The sequence below is a fragment of the Bombus bifarius genome, unplaced genomic scaffold (genome assembly GCF_011952205.1).
Source record: "Bombus bifarius isolate JDL3187 unplaced genomic scaffold, Bbif_JDL3187 scf7180000008199, whole genome shotgun sequence".
In the NCBI taxonomy this organism is placed as follows: Eukaryota; Metazoa; Arthropoda; class Insecta; order Hymenoptera; family Apidae; genus Bombus; species Bombus bifarius.
Window position 1 is genome coordinate 2,308,843 of NW_022884505.1, and position 17,798 is coordinate 2,326,640.

The window sequence follows — 17,798 nt, forward strand, 5'->3', positions numbered from 1 at the left end:
CGAGGAGAGGAAAAAAGATGCAGGCGAAGAAGAGATAGTCGAGGGACGAGGTGGAAGGAAAAAGGGAGAGAGTGGGATTACATTTTCCATTAGCGGTCGAGCCGAGCTTTCTTCGGACTTGTCGCGTTGGCACTCGTGCTGATTATCAACCTGTTCGGGACAGAAGCTTTTTCCCCGCGTTTTACCTCATTTCCCATTCCTTTATACGGTGAATCACGTGCGCGTAATAATAAAGCAGCGAGAGCTCGTGCGACATCGCGCTAATGCATGCTATCTCATTCCTTTCCTCTCCCTGTCTCTCATGCCCATCCTCCTTTTTTAATTTTTTTGGCTAAATCGCCGAAGATTACCTTCCGAATGTACTCGGAAGTGTTCACAAAAGCGTCATTACTTCTACTAATATTTCGTTGGGAAACAAAGGGAAGCGGATTTTGGGTGAAGTTCGAACATTTCAATAGAAAATCTGTGTTCAAAAGCGGATAATTCCTTGCGACTTTATAGGATTTTAAATCCTGTTTACGCTTTAACTTTTATGAAAATCCTCTTTGCGCTTTGGCTAATTGCCCCGTGATAATTTATTTTCATTCTGAAATTACAAACAAAAAGTTACAGTTACTTTAAAAAATGTCTAAACGGATATATCGATCGAACACGATACTCGATACTAAACCCGAACATCTATTAATTTATTTAATTACAGCAATATACTTGTAGCTGCACAATTTGTTCCATAATCCACATCGTGATAAATTATAGATTTAGATACTCGCATGCGAACATCCTAATCTACGATAGAAGCGATCTAATTCCAAAAGCCTGGAAATATTCGGATTTTTCAACCGTCCCTATCATCGACAATCAAAATATCAAAGACCGCGCATTCCTTTAAATAGCCTCATTTATTATACAAATTTAATACGAAGGTCACGCGCGCTGGGAAATTCATTTGTTCGCGTGATAGGGCAACGCGTGTTCGTTTCAGCCCCCGTCTCGCTTCGAATCTTTAACGAAATTGCCTGCTCGTCTCGCGCTAAGATACGCGGAAATTGTTAACGAAATACCGAATGTTTATGAACGCGAATAAATTTAATCGCCGGTAGTTCGTGCGAACCGCTTGAGCCAGGCAATTAGAGATAGAGCCCCGCCAAGCGGTGCAGAAAAGACCGCGTTGATTTTAATCGGCAAACAGCGCGTAGGCGTGCGCGCGCGCCTTCAAGATCTCCCTTTCAAGATCCGCCAGAAGGCTGGTTTCCCTTGTGCTCTGAACTGATAGTACAGCCGTCTCAACACGAAGTTTCTATAATTTTCACCGGATACAATAACCACGCGATCTGTGCGAACGAAGAACGAGGAAACGACTGAAACCAGCGTCGAATACGTTTTCTTATCCGCCTTTGTTTTTCAACAGTTTTTCAGGCTTCGAAATATCGCGCGACTCGACATTTTGTCGTTTACACTTTTACACTTTCACGTTTTTCATTGCACGGTCTTCTCGTGGCTGTCGTTCGAAGAAAGGATACAAGAATGATATCGCGAACGAACCTAATTTGCCTATTTACTGGATACTCGAGAGATAGTTTTGCACTGGAATATTTGCGTGCAGCATGCGTTCCGAAGATTGTTGGCGATGTTATCGCCAGCACGCTCGCAAGTAAAGGAGCTCCATGAAAATGGAGAATAAGCAAGAGGGAAATATCGGTCAGTCCGTAAGTCGTTTTTAGTTCGTTTCTTTTTATAGCACTTCGGGGAAATTATTATTTTCCGCTTGTTTATGTATATAACATATACTGTCTGGGAATTTTAGCGACGGATCCTCGTGTTCGGTATCGTTTCGAAAAATTCCCGCGTTATTAAACGTCGTGTCTGGAGCACGAGCTATGGGATTCCTCGTCGTTGCACCGTAATTGCAATTCCTCACGGTACATCTTTGCTTCGATGTTTTTACTCGAACGTCACGTACCTACGAACGCAGCTTCGTTCAACTGCTGCAAAATGGTTTTAATAAAATCTACCAGGGAAGTTACGTTACGTAATTTCTCTTTCTATCTTCCTATCTTTTTTACCACTTGACATTACGCTTCCTCCATTGTCTTTACCGTGATAACACAGCGACGTTTCCGGGGAAAATTTGTTCTACGAGTAGACGCAGACTTGTAGTCGGCGCCGCGATATTTTAAAACGTCCCATTGAAAATCGCTGTATTTCCCCGATAAATTCGCGGAACACCTTCAAAAATCCGTTTGACGGCGATGCAAGATACGTACAAAGAACACGCGTGTTCTCTACGAATTTAGCACTTTCAGTTTAATCCAGAAGGGTGGCAGGCGTAGCTTGCGTAGACAGAGCATTAAAAGCTAGGAATTTTCGTTTGTACCGCGATTCCCCCGACAGAATTGAGCACTTAACCATACACGTGCGAATCTGTCGTGCGGAAAAATATCAGCGACAGGCGTTACACTCGGCCGGAATGGAATTCCGCCGGGATCGTGGTGTTCCCTTTCGTCAAAAATTCAAAATACAACCCTCGTTGCTTTCCTCTTTTCGGGCAAGCAAGCGTGCACACCGAGCGTACGCCCATCGTGCTACGATCGTGCGCGTTTAGCTTCGTTCTTGGTCTCGTTTCCGTTGAACGAAAAGGGGTGGAATCGAGAATCGAAAATGCGTCACGTGTCCCGCGTTTCAAATCGAACCGGCCTCGTATTCGTAACACGACATGAATGGAAGGAATTCGATGCCTCCTAATGCCACTGAACGAATGGAAGGGGGTTGCTAAGTTGCTACTTCTCTCGATCGCTTTATCTATTACGATCCGTACTGAAACTTTCATCCGCAGACGCCGCCAATGTTCTTTTATTGAGCACGCTTGATCGATCAATCGAGGAATTCTCTTAGGCGTCTCTCTCGTACGATAGCCGAGGCGTTCCCCTTGCTCTTCCCTCTCGGTTAAGTATTTGCGTTAGCGTTATTTATAGCGAGCTGACTCTAAACGCTTTCGTCTTTCCGTTCTCCTTCCATTTAATTTTTAATTTGTTCAATCGAGTTTCGAGAACCGAAAGAACGCTTCGTATTCTTCTTCCAAGGATCCTGTACCTGTAAAACGGACGATACTCTTTCGTCGACACGTTTTTACGCGTTGATTTCACGCGTTATGAGCTTCGTAACGGATTAATATAGAATTAATAAGTCAACATAGCGTGCGACTGGGCATTCTGTTAAACAAAGAGCGCGTAGAGTCTGTTCTCTTGATCGACGTTAAATCGATTCCGGCCTATTAGTTACGTAACGGGCATTTTACCTTGTTAATTGGATTCTTTGATGTAAACATGTATACCTATTTAATGCTTCGTTTACTTTAATCGCCGATATTTCCATCGAGCGTAGACGAGTGAAACGAACAGCGTAAATTGTATCTGAAAAAAGTGAACTGCATCGAGACAGCGACAGGGTCAAAACTCTCACGACGTTCCTTCCCCGGCCCTCCCCCGATCATAACGCCGAGTCATCGTGGTTAACTTGCAAACCAGAAACTTTCTAGCGCACAAGATTACTCGATCGAATCACAGGGCAGTCTGAAATGTAGTCTCTCGTTTGTTTATCGTTCCACGGAAGTTCGGCCAGATCGTTCGTCGTTTTATTGCGCACGGTCGAGTGGTCAGCGAGAAATGAAATTAGTCCCGTTTGATCCGCAACCGTGGAATCTTTCGCCGACTCGAACGGGGATCAGCGTATCTTCTAATACAGAAGCTTCGGATGCAGCAAGTGGCCGCGGGGGTTCCGTCTGTAAACTCCTGCCAGACGAGGATCTCAATAGAGGGGGTTGAAAGCCCGAGGGCAAAGTGAAAGCGAGTCTCTCGTACCCTATCTCGCTCGCTCGCTCGGCTGGTTCCGCGTGTTATGTAAATACATGTGTGTTCTCCGGACGAAGGGATGCACGCTCGTGCCTCCTTAACGAATATTACCAAAGTTCCGAGGGTGAATGTTCCCGGAGATGTGTATGAGCCCGTGGATTTGGATTTTCCAGCCAGGACTCGCGGCCAGAAGCACGATTGGGTCTGTGAGCACGCACTTGACAGAAGGAACGGTTCGTTGCCGAATCGAAGAGATTTTAGTTAGACAGAGGATAGCTAGTTTAGAAGTTAGGAAACGAGGATCTGATTAATTTTATACGCTGCTGTATCGATCGTCGTGTCACACGTTTTTTAGTGAGTGAAGCCACGTGATATATCGACGTGCCACGCTGTACTATGATGTATTTTTCTAATTTTCACGTTAAAAAAATATTTTAAACTATTTTGACAGTTACATGGCACATGTAAAATGTTTGTTTTACACTAGTTCAGAGAAACGTGTACAACAGAAATCCAATGCGACGTGTATCCGAAAACATCGCAGATTTCAGATAGCAAATATCAGGGGTTTCGGATAGTAAAGCCAAACTTTCGCACGCGTATCGGAACAATTAGCTTTCCAGAAGCACGAGTATTCGATCGAGCATCGCGACGTGCACACTTTTTTCCCCAGTTTTTTAATCACGAAAATAGAAATTCCCCATTGTACGTCAAACATTCCGCGCGGTAGAGAAACGTTGATTCCGCTGCCCATATTGTTACGCGTTACACGAGCTGCTTCGTGAATAGTGCCAGAATCAGTGTGTAGCTGGTGATAGAATAAAGCGACAAGCTACATATATATGCCGATGTGGCAGCGAGTATTGTACACAATGCAGCACTTGAATCTTTGAGTGTATTCGCGCACAAGCGTATCGTCACGGTGACTCGTGGCGTCAAAGCGATGCTTGATCTTTTGATTTTGCCTACAGTCAAGTGGATGCAGCTGATTATCGTCGAACAAAACACGGTGTCACGTTTTCGAGTAAACTGAAATCGAAATCACATGGAAACGTTCCTTTCTTTTCAGTTCGATACGAGAAAAATTTGTTCCTTTTACATTAATTGCCAAGTATTCCAAATATAAGGATCGATAAATTTGCGATAAGATTCGAGTATTTAAATTATGACAGAAATTTCATTTTTTTTTTTTCGATTTTTCTAATGACTGCGTTCGTCGACTGCTCGCTAACGATCCGCCAAGCGTTTCTTATGGATAAACTTTTGCTGTGAAACGAAACTATGAATTACGCTTTGATATCGCGATCGAATATATTTTTAATAAAGAAACAGAAAGGAAAAATGGAATTCTTGAGAAGAAAAATTTCAATGCCGACCATATTTCTAAAACTACTATTATATTGCCATACGTTTCATCCCTCGAGATCTCGAACTTTGTCATAATGTCGCACCCGCAAAAAAACACCCTGATTTACGAGAGCCTGGCACGCACGTTTTTCCCTTATCTCGTGTACGCACAAGCCCCAGTCACGCGCCTTACGAACCGTGCGTTATCAGTACTATCGTGCCGGTCACGTGGCGATCCACCGCCATTGTCATCGTTTGCCTACCTCGAGACGATTGTTCCAACTTCGTCCTGTAAAAATTCCACCGACTCTATTTCGTATTAAATTTCTATTAACTGTGCAATCGCGCGTAAGAAAATCCAGGCTAACACCTCCAATGACATTTTAATTTGAATTATTCAAGAGTGAAAAAAAAGTGGAATGCCTCATACGACATGGTAAAATATAGTTTTAATGCATACGGTGTTAAATACATAGAAGAAGCTAAAATCTGGATTAATCGAGGATTAGAAATCTCGGGTAGTTTTTATCGAAAAACGGAGAGCAAGTGCTACCACGGCCGTAATTTATACCGTGTTTTTACGGTTACGTGAAAGTTGTACCGTCAGGAATTAGAAAACCGACATCGAACCGACACCTGCGAACATTCAGCATTCAATTAATACGATCACTTTCACATAGGCACATTCCACCGAAATGCCAATTTACGTCGACGATTCGATCATTAAACTCTATTTTAACTATTAAATCAGATCCACATACGGTATAAATTCTCTTTTACAAGTATCTTATAAAATATACAGAGTAGCTCCATCGACTGATTAGCAAGTGATTAGAAATTTAACGATTTCCAGGGGCGAAAAACCGATCGTACGACTGCTGATAGTTCGAACGCGATTAATTTCGCGTCCTGTCTCGTTTCCTCTAATGGAGTCGTTTCTCGTGGTCGTTTTAACACCGCCAGGCATCGGCGAATGAACACGTTTTACCGTATTTGCCTGTGGAAACTTAGTTAAAACCATCTATCCAGCTGTGCAGCTGTTATTCAATTTGCATTCAACGGTGTGCCGGTTAATGCGTCAAGAAAGGACTGTATGCTCGTGTTATAATGGAGGATCTGGAATATCATTACAGGTAAAGGGCTAATTTAGAGCAACGCGCAACGGAAGATGAGCGTTTCCAGCAGGGGAATGCAGGGCGTTGTCTGCGATGAGCTGCCCGGTAATTCGATCGAAATTTAACAGGATTTCGCGTAAACAGTTCGGAAATCTCGTCGAATTGGCTGGATAATGAGAAATTGACAAGATTACGGTCTATGTGTCTTGTACACAAAGAAAATAGGTAAGAACCTTGGCGAAACGTTAAATTCTAGCGAGATAAGGATACCTATATCAGAGTATTTAATCGGAGAAAAAGATCGGTGGCGCGATCGTTTCATCGAGTAATTTTATTCGCGAATAAAGAAACGACATAATAAAGAAGCGAAGAAGCGAGAAAAGTTCGCGATAAATCATCGTATAAATCGTCGAATTGCCGGATTAAAGCACGAATCTGGGTCAGCGGTCGTTCGATTTTGTCTTTTTCAAATTCGTTTTTCACACGAAGCTCTTCCAGGCTCTTATAATTGATTCGCGATGTCATCTACTCGATATCAAACGCGAGAATTCTTCGGTTATCGGTGGGAATTTTCCGCTAAGCGAAAATCTAGACTGCGGGTCGAGATTCTAGATTGAAGTGACGCGACGCAACGCTCTTCGTCAAACCCAGAGCTACCCTTACGAAAGTCACAGTTTACCTTATCGATTTGCCTCGATGCCTGTGAACAATTTGTACGAGCAGATCCGCCGCTATGACTGTTAATTCTTTCTGGAAATGCACAGCCGAATCGAACGAGAGAAGAGTTCGTGTGTGCGCACAATAGAGCATTGTGAAGCCACCACTTTCCCTCGTACGATACACGCTCGATATAAAATGGATCCACGAAAAAGATCATCGTTAACGACCGTCGATTGCCAGACAAATCCACCGAACAACCAGATCGTGTTCTAATTGGCGCATTCTTGCATAGATGTTAATTGAACCATTGAAAATTACGCCAAATAGCCTCGCATAACTTTAGCACCCGTGAATGTCTCATCGTGGAATGAGAAATCCGCAAATCGCTATGGGCCATGTTTTTCAGCATGGAAATTCCCAGTCGGGAAAGGTACCGAGTTTTTCCACCTGAATGTTTCCTCGGAATGACCCAGCTTTTGTTCCCCTACGAGTTATAAATAGGCGAACGAAATGGAAGAGTTGTTTAATACATTTCATGCCACGCCAACTTTACGTGATTTGTCGTTTAGTCTGTCGTTTAGTAAGTCAGTGGTAATTCCTTGTATACTCATTATACGCATGTATGAAATAAATTATATTTCTGTATATGGTTACAATATACAATTTCTGTATTCTCTATATGGTTACAAAATTATAAAACTTATTATCGTAAAGGGCAATGCCTGGCGTACGAAATATTTCAATCTGTCGTAATTCTTTACCGACAAATGATCGTAATTAAAGTATCAAGAAAATTGCTTAGAAGATTCAACATAGATCACGTATAGTTTATGAAGCAGAGAGTGCGTTGGAAGAATGCGAATTGTGGAATGGGATGCACGACAAAGTTTCTCCATTCTGTCGACGCGGATGCCGTGTATCATAAACTGCGTATTTCCACGTTGCGGTTTCTGATGAAATTGAAAGCGCATCATGACTGAGAATCAGCTCCGTGCTGCAACGTTTATCCATCGTTTCGCTTTCGCGCGCAAGACCCTTAGACGTCGCGCCAACAAGACACCGGATAGAATTTTACGCGTACGTGCGCGGAAAATCGTTCTTCGTTTCACCGTTCCAGGTTTCCACGGGAAGACATCGGAAAAGGGGATGTTGATGCTCTTAAGACGTAATCGAATTCGAGAGAAAGTGGACGGAAGGAAACGAGAGTCTTGAGCGGATCAAATGGTGAAAATGCAGAATTTTACGAGCTCGGCTATAAGAATGGCTCGGTGCAGCGTGGGAAATGAGATTTCAAATTCAAGAAGAAAAACATGTGAATTTACCTATGCGAATAGCGAAGAGAATAAATTATCGCTAGAATATGGATGCTTTCAATTTTCTTAAGATGAAAATGCAATTTTCATTAATAAAATTAACGAAAGGATAAATTGGTATTATTGATAAAATTTTGAAAACAACTTGAAATGTGAAACTGAAAATTAATCTGGAATCTGATCTAAATTAACGTCGATAGTGACGTGGAAACTATTTGTAATATGAACGATATGATACGTGATAGCGAAGCTTAGGAAAATTTCTTGGATTCGCACGGAGCTTGCAAACATCATGTATGATTTAACATAACCTACAGCAAAGAGAGTCCTCGACGCTTTTCGCACTTTTTCCGATCTTTGAGCTCTTTCCGGCCCGGAGTTGTATTTAAAATAGCACGAACGGGGAGAAGTGCGTTACGAAAGAAAACACGAAAACGTTCGAGTAAAAAGTACGAAAATTTTGAACGACGATAGTAATCTGCCGTGAAGAACTCAAATTACAGTTAATCGTCAACTGTGAGTACGTCGATTTTAATTTCTTTGAGAAACCTGCTTCGTGATTGATGACTGAACTTCAGAGCGATATAAAAATTTCGAATAAAAGAAACTGAATATAACCCTTCGCGTTATAAAATTCATTTTTACAGAGCATGGCGCTCAGGACACGGCCTCAATTACGTAATTAACAGCGTTATGAACGCGAATAGAGGTACATCAAAACGAAGGTCGCAGTTTACGAAATAGTGCCACCCCAATTCCCATTTTCAGCCCTCGCGTGTTTTCCGCCTCGAGTGTCACCAAGAAGAAAACGGTGTACATTAAAGGGAGGAAGCAAAGGATGAAGAAGGCGAAAGGGGATGAACGAGCCACCCTCGAAACTCGGACGATAAAAATAATCTCCACGGAGAGTGGCGCAGTTACCACTGGCAAATAAGGGTGTCATCTTTCTGATTGCCCCTAAGGAGAATACCGTCTGTGTTGTACGGCCAAAGTGGGGCTGTTGTTAGGCCGAAACAGGGAATGAGAGTGCATCGTAGCGCCGCGTTTAAACTGTCATCGTCTGTGGACACGTTTCACGCGACGACGACAGTGACGAAGATCAAAGGAAGCAGCGATCAGACGACGAACTCGCAATAGTTCCTTAATTAAACGAACAAGAAGAAACTGTCGACCTCGACAATGAAACATCTCGTCGTGGGAACCCTTCGTCGAAAGACGCCACCAAAGATAATCTCGACACCAGAGCACGTGTCGATTATTCGCGTTCCCTTCGATCGACGCGAGAACCCTAAATAGTTTGAAACTCTCTGAATAAACTGCACACCCTCTTTTGTATTCTAGATTACCGAGAGTATCTGCTTGTACCTTCTCTATTTGCACAAGAACCAATCAGATTGAAAAGCATCCTTTTCCTCGTAAAGGAATCGTGAATTATGGTCTTACGTCGGTTTTGAGTCAACACGCTGTTAGACCGATAAGATTTCTCTTATATCTGTGTACTTTTTGATTATTTACTTCGAACTCGGAGCTCGTCCTGTTTATTAAACATCATAACGTAAATACATCTTGCCGAAATTAAATTCCTGAATTTATAATATCTCATACTTCTCTGTATTAACCGTAAATCCTCTCCTTCAACTTTAAATTATTTAGCAACGGAAACCAACATTAAGGGATTTTTGTTCTTTTTTAAATTTGAAACGGTAAAAAGGTGAAATGAAAAGAAACATGGTTCAACATCAAAGTGAAATACAAATAATATACAAGTAATGCTTATATACAGGGTGGTTGGTAACTGGTGGTACAAAAGAAGTCGAAAATATAGAATAAAAATTTAAAAATTTAAAAATTTAAAAATTCGAAAATTTAAAAATTTGAAAATTTAAAAATTTGAAAATTTAAAAATTTGAAAATTTAAAAATTTGAAAATTTAAAAATTTGAAAATTTAAAAATTTAAAAATTTAAAAATTTTAAAAATTTAAAAAATAACGTCAATCGAGACAACGATCTACAGTGAGATCCGTTATAACGAGACGAGCGAAAATTCAAAGTCGATTTTCTCGAAAACAAAGCCTCAAACGAAAAATTTTTATTTTATATTTTCGACTTCTTTTTTCGCGTAGAATCACCCCCTTTCCGCTCGTACCACCAGTTACCAACCACCCTGTATATTGAGAGTTAAAGCTGCAGATACTCACATCGAAGGAATTGTAACCTTAATGCAAAGTAAATCAAAATTTGCTATCGTGCAGTTGCTGCAACGACATCTCCCTATCCAGATGCAGTTGGTATGTATCTAATACGCTCGAGATTAACCTGTAAGACGGTGGTATCGGTGTCGAATACACAATTGCGCTCTCGTTCGGTGTACCGCAAACAGAAGCACGGAGAACTACATGGAACTACGTAAGACTATGTATGCCTGACACGACGGCCGAATATAAACGCGTGTGTCGGTCGTGTGTACAGAGCCAAGCCTATACACGTACAATGGACGGCAAGTTTGTCCAGTTACCATGCAAGGAAGCCTCGCGCGACACGACGATATACTCCGTCGGCTGCTGCTTAGTCGCAACGGTGCGTGGCGTTAATTCTGGCAAACACGCCAGACAGAGAGAACTGTTTGTGTTTGTTTCGTGCGCATGACGTTTGCGCGACCGCAAACTATTCTGACACGAGCGCAGAAATTCGGGAGATCCGTACAGCCATCGTCGACCAAAGGGGGATGTTACTCTTGTCACGGGACGGTTGTGTCGAACCAGTTAAGTCTCGATATCCTGGCCGGTTCGAGACGGATTCACAGATATTTACGATCAATCTTACTTCCACATGGACGATAAAACGAAAAGATTCGGTAAGCAGGAAAGTTTGGATTCAAGCCGTTTGAATTCAAGTAACACGAGTGATATGAGCGAGACTCGAAGGTTTCAATATTTCAATAACTAACATAGAAAGATGCGGTGGCTATAAAAGCTATTGAATGAATTTACAAATTTGATGTTACAAAAATGAAATGTGGATGCTTCGTTGAAAGAGTGTCGGTATCTTTTGTAGCCGCGATAAGAACGCGAAAGTGAATAATTTGCAAGCGTTGCTCAATTATGTATTTTTCACTGTGTCGCGCGAAAAATTACAATGGTGTTTTTTTATGTGGGTGCGCGTATTAATCCGATTCCTATTTTTTCTTTTTTTGACCGCTTGTCACGTCGAAGCATAAGTCGGAACGATCGCCGCTGGACGAGCCGACGTATTTGTTCTCGATACAAATTGAATATCGATCAACATCGGCCGGTACACGAGCCAATATGAGAATACACGCGTCGCCAGGAATCGAGGTCAGAGCAACGATAAATCGTTCCAATTTCACGGAAATCGATGCCGGCCGCACTTTTATTAAAGTCGAACTCGCAACGCCGTAGACGGGCTCCACACGGCATTCATCGATCCGTGGGTGATTAAACCGATGGCAACACAACCGATGCCTACTAATTAAATAACTCTGCCCCATATAATTAACTGGACACACCGACGGTAGAGGGAACATCCACCATCGTGTCAATAACCTGCTTTGCACAATGGTGAATTCCGTTTTCATTGTTCACATCGGCCTAATTGCGGCCACGCTTGCCCTGCCAATTGTGAGTTAACGCCGATCATTTCCAATCCATCGTTTCTATCTTGTCAAACATCGACCGATAACCTTCGGAGCTACCTGCTACGTTACAAACTTATGGTATCAGGTTGTCCGAAAAGTGTCTTTCTTTTACAGACCCGTCTTTTACGACGATGCATCTTTATACAAACATGAAGCCTAATCTGTCGAACGTTGTGATCTTTATTTTGATAGAACAAAATGGATCATACTTAATTCGATAAAATAATATAAAACAAAAAATGTTGTGCATCCATTATTTCTTTATAAAACGTAAGAAACGTTTCGGACGACCGAATACTTTAAAATGTAGCAAATTCGTATCAAAGTGAGGATAATTCGCTATTTCCTATATGTATGTCGTTCTACTTCGATATTATCGCTGCTGATGGACGCAGTATACAAATACGACTATTGACATAGTATTATATCAATTCACGATCAAAGTCACTGATGTTGCAGATATCTTTAGTGCTGCGGTCGATTTATACAAGATAACCATTACTTGATAATGTTATCTGTGATAATACCAATGAAAGGATAACACACTTGTCAAAAGGCGTGTTGTCTGGAGTAAATAGTGACAGTGATACGATTCAAATATGCTGGTAAGAAGTGGCAAACAAAGGTATACAGCATGAATCATCGATAGTATACGATCACTGAATCATGCAAGTGAAATCTGCATTCCTGAATGTATAGATTAATGGTATGTATTTCCCTATAGTTAGTACCCTCACACTACACTTGTTCAATTTATTCTTTCGTAATTTTCTAACGACTCTGTAACGACTCCCTGATGACTCGCGACTCTTCATCTTCCTAATCGTACCGAGCCTAAAGATTTCATACGTCAAACACGCAATCTTGCCACGTGACATCATACGCATAAATCTCCACGTGGCACCATGCATTTTAGTCTCTACTTACGTTCGAATCGTTCCTCGTTTGCATTCGAGTCGCACTTTTCCTCCATTGAAATTCGTATAAAGAGAAATGTCACTCGATGATCGATAATTAAAGATACAAAGAAATTGACACAATCAATCTCATAAAAATACTCGTAATCCACTTAATATTCAGAGATGGTATATCCTTACGAAAGAAAAACTGGCGACTACCGTGGAATTCGGTCTGATATAACCTGTCTAATATTCTTCAGCCTTTCCAACGAATATCCAGGGATTCCTGTCAGACGGAGTCGAATGTCAATCCGTAGTAGGAAGTGCTAAAGCGGAACAAGGCAGCGAATTCCAGGCAAAAGAATGCGACGTGTATGCGTGTTCGGGATTGCCGTGTACGAGGTTGGAGGGACGATGTTCGACGTAAACCGGGCGACTCGCGAGAACTCGTGCGCTCTGGTTACGTATTGGAAAAGCTCCGCGTGGAATTCACTGATTTTACGCGCGTTGCAGAAAATATTTCTGGGAATTGGCCGGGTAACGACCATGGGAAAGCTGCTATACGTCTGCCAGGGCTACGACCGCAGTTGGAAAGTAGTATAGGCAGCAGATAACGCCGAAAGAATATCAACGACGCCCTTTTCGTGGCACGCGCTATCGGGAGTCGTGGTAACGCCATTTCTTGCAGAATTCGGACTCGTTCATGAATGCATTACCGCCTTACTTTCCTGCAGTTCTTGTTTGTTCTTTTCCTGCCACCTGTCTATTCTCCCTCGAAAACTTCTGGAAACGTGATATTCATGGAAAAAACGTGACAATGTTTTGTGGCTGTATCTCGTTAACGCTTGGCAAGCTCGTTCCGTCGTTGCTACGATCCTAATAACGTTGATGGTAACTATCTTAATGTTCGTTGTGATTGTGAGTTGCACCGATCGTGGTATCTTCTATTCTAATTTTAAAGGAATTTAATGGAGAAAGATGTAGAGAGATATTCGAAGAACTCTCGAAAGACTTAAACCACGAAATTCTAATTACAATATAATAAAAATGAAATTCCACGTCAATCGCTTCTCGTGCTGCCCGTCCACGATCAATTTCAACTCGCTGGAGAAAATTACATCGAGCCGGAAACCGTACCGGATAAGAAGAAGTAGGTACGAAGGCGAAGAAAGAATCGGTGATCGGCGAAGAAACGTGTATCGATCGTGTAAATGCTTGGAGTAGGAACTGGGAATTCATCGGTTGGCGGTTCGATTCGGGCTCAAAGATTCAAGAGTAATCCGAGGTCAAACTCGATTTAAATCGCGGAGAACCTGGAAAAATTCAGCCATAAATGCGGCAGAAAGTTCGCTACTATCTTTTGTAATAGTATTACCGCAAGTTCAGCGGGTCGAAAGATTTTCTTCGTGGCCTATCGATATTTTCCTGTCTTCGGGCCAGAAAGTACCTACAGATTTTCACGGAAGCACACCGAGATTCGCTAGGAACCGATGAATTGCATCCGCATCCCCGGGGTAGTTCGTTGCAATGGTTTCGTCCGTCCATTTCCGAAGATTTCCAAAATACTGTAATCTCCGCCGGTATAAATAGGTTTAGCCGGATGGAAATTATCCGACGGGAAAGGGAGAACCAGAGCGGAGCCAGCGGTACTAGAGAGCCATGTTCTGGAGCGAGGTTGCCTTGGCGAAGGGATAAAACCGTTCTCGTTCCATCAGGAACCACGCGAACGACGATGTTCCAGATTCGTTGGAATTCGGCAAAGTTGAATCCGGCAAAGTTGAAATTCGACGGAGTAAGATGGAACGGGAGAGAGACTTGTTTTTCACAACTTTATCGCCGCTCTCCGGCGAAGATTATTATTGCCCGATGTACCGAGACGACGCTCGTTTTGGATATATGTAAATAGAAAATATCGTGAATGGAAGTTTCAGCAGGGCGAAGCTTCTGCCAACTAGAAAATTCTGTGCAAACTCTCCGTTCGTCTGTTCGTCGCTGCATTTCGCGTTTAGCCGCGTGGCTAGTGCGCCGTAATTGTCGTTGAATTTTCTTTCGTCAGAAAATATTTAGAAAATTTCGCGTCGTCGCGTCGGCAAGTCGAAGGTTCGTGTTTGCATTTTCTTGGAAAAAGGGAAACAGAGACTTTACGTTGATGGTGCGTGCAGAGAAATACAAGTCTCCTGGCGGAGTCGCAGACGTTGTTTTCACACGTCGCGTGCAAATAGCCCGGAGGTATAAACGTTGAGAGGCATAAACGGATGCATTAGTAGAAACGTCAATACCATATAACGATTGGAAGAGCGTTGGGGGATATAGGGCGGGCAAATTTCACGTTACCATTCACCGTTATATCCCCGGACATAGTTTCTATCTCCATAAAGATTGCGCGTCCGCCCACCACGTGCGAAGAGTTTTCAATTTTCGATAGAAATCAAATTTCTGTTGACCGATCTGTAGAAACATACGGCAGGGCGTCAAAAACAGACAAGAAATCATTCAACGTTGTTGCGTTGACAACGGTATTTCATGGATCGTGTTTTTCCACACTTTCAAGGTGCAAAGAAATATCAAATTTTTCGAATGTAAAAATACAAAGAAAATATTTAGTTACTAAATATACTAACAGCAATCAAGTATGTTAGCATGATCGGTTAATTTAAGCTAGTATAAGTTAATATAAATAAATTGTATCTCCCTTTAAATGTTTGTACGCTACTATAAACACATTATTGGAAAAATCTTAAGCGCTACATGTTTGTTCCAATTCATTTTCCAACGTTCCACACGAGGATAAAAAAATTTGCAACACAGGATTAACTATTTTATGTTGTAAACAGATAAACGATCCGATAAATTGTTTTCCCTTCAATTCTGCGTGTATTTACGAGTTCCAATCAAAACTGGTACGCACAGATTGTTATCCGCGGGCCATAGATATCCTCCGCAACGTCGCGTCGCGTCGCATCGTTCCGAAACGGAGAGAGATTTAATCCGCTCTCAAACGTTACATCGACCAAGAACGGAATTGCGATTCTTATCGTAACCGAGTGCTTCTCCGTGGACAGATTGAAAATCTCTGTTGCTGCGTTGCGGTGGTTTCCACCACATATACGTACGTATATAACCGGCGACTTGCCGGCGAAATACCGGACATAAAAATCGCCGTCGCCGTTCAAAAGCTCGTTGTCTACCACGTGGCACGAAGAAACAAAAGCTGCAACAGCGGTGAATTTGTCTCGGCCTCGATTCGTTTTATTCACAAATTGCGTTTCAATCGCTGAATTGGTTTTAACCGTATCGCATGACGAATGTTTTCCAAATAATATCTGCCTGTTTATTCTCGTTTATTCGCAATGAAATATATTTCACATTTCTATTCCCTCTTTACATAGCCACATCTCACGATTTGAATACGAAGGCTTTACAACGCGGAGAAAATCCGATAACCCTCAAGTAGAGCCGTGCAAAACGTCGAATATCTCGTTTTAGCACCGAATATGTATGTCGGATAACCGATTCATGACCAGCGGCGACTATGTTTAATCGCAACGTGATACGAGTGCCCCACCTACGCGTGCGTTCCAACCACCGCAGACGATCACTGTTATTGAAATTTATATTAATGCCCCGTGGCTGAGCCCGTGGCCCAACGATTTTCGTAATTTTCGAACGGAAGCGGGCACGTGCGCCACGCCGATTTCCAGGCAGAAGACCCACGACAGCGTGCCGGGGGTCGTAGGTCACGTGCCGTCGAGCAACGTCGTTAATGTAAAATGTGGTACGGCGATGTAACGTTCCTTAAACGGTAGTTGGATCGGAAATACGCAAACATGGAACGTAGTTGCAGCGGTCCGATGTTATGATTGGGTGGATCGATATTGAACGCGAGATAGTTCTACACGCTGCAGGCTAAATTCGAGAACTGTTATATTTTTGGCTTGATTAATACGACCGAAGATTGATACAGGCATAGGGCGAAAGTTTGTTCGTGTATGGTAATATTCTTGGAGAGATGGTAATATTCTAAAAAATATACTTTGTCTTCCTTTAAGTACAGTAAATTTCTAAGCTCTATATTTTCAATAAATGTAGAGGCAACAAAGCGACAGAAGCAGACAAAAATGTATTGCACTACGCTATGTTACACTACGCTATATATAGTATAGTATAGCTATATAGTATTGAGTGTGTTTGTATGCAACGTTTTAAACGATGCCTCGTTCAAGTTTGCAACTGTGCAGCAGTTTTGTTAGCAATTTGATCAGACTGAGTGACGAAAAACGATATATGAGTTTTGAAAATGTTGAAACGATTAGTAATATTTCATTGCGAAGAGAAAAAGTCAATTTGTGGGGGAGCGGGTGTGTTAAAGAACAATGTGAAAAATGTTTAGAAGAAGAATGGAAACAAATCGGTGTTGATTATTTAAAAAACCTTATTTCTACTATGCCGAAAGGTTTACACCGTGTCATCAAACACGTGGAATATCTAATACAATTTTAAACTTTCATGAATAATCATTATTAGTTATAGATTATTATGTGTAATTTAGTTGTAATATAAAGTAATTTAGTTGTTGTTTAGTTTTACGCGTACGGTTAGTATTAGTGTTCGATTTTTGTGACATAGAAATTCACTCTTTTTCGGTGTTTTTCTTAATATTTGGACAACAACTTAGAAATGAAAATTACACAGTGACCGACTCGATTAACCGAGTGATTGAATCGAAATTAGGTTGTTGTAAATTTCACATTCTACGATCTTGTATCGATAGAATATTTACAGTTTCTAGACGATATAGAATTGAATAATACGCTGTACTTTATTGCTGAATCACGTTTGAATGCTGAACATAATAGAAATCGAATGAAAATTGTAGTTTCCAGCGTAATATCTAAATCAAGTGCCATTGATAGATGCAATCGTTAGTAACGAGTGGTCAGCCAACGATAATCTGTCTCAA

At 41.8% G+C, this 17,798-nt stretch overlaps 1 protein-coding gene across 6 annotated transcripts in view; it reads right to left on the reverse strand.

Moving 5' to 3' along the window:
• LOC117210007 (fasciclin-3) overlaps positions 1-17,798 on the reverse strand; it is a 343,353-nt gene that overhangs the window by 275,161 nt on the left and 50,394 nt on the right. The gene's annotated exons all lie outside the window — the stretch shown is intronic.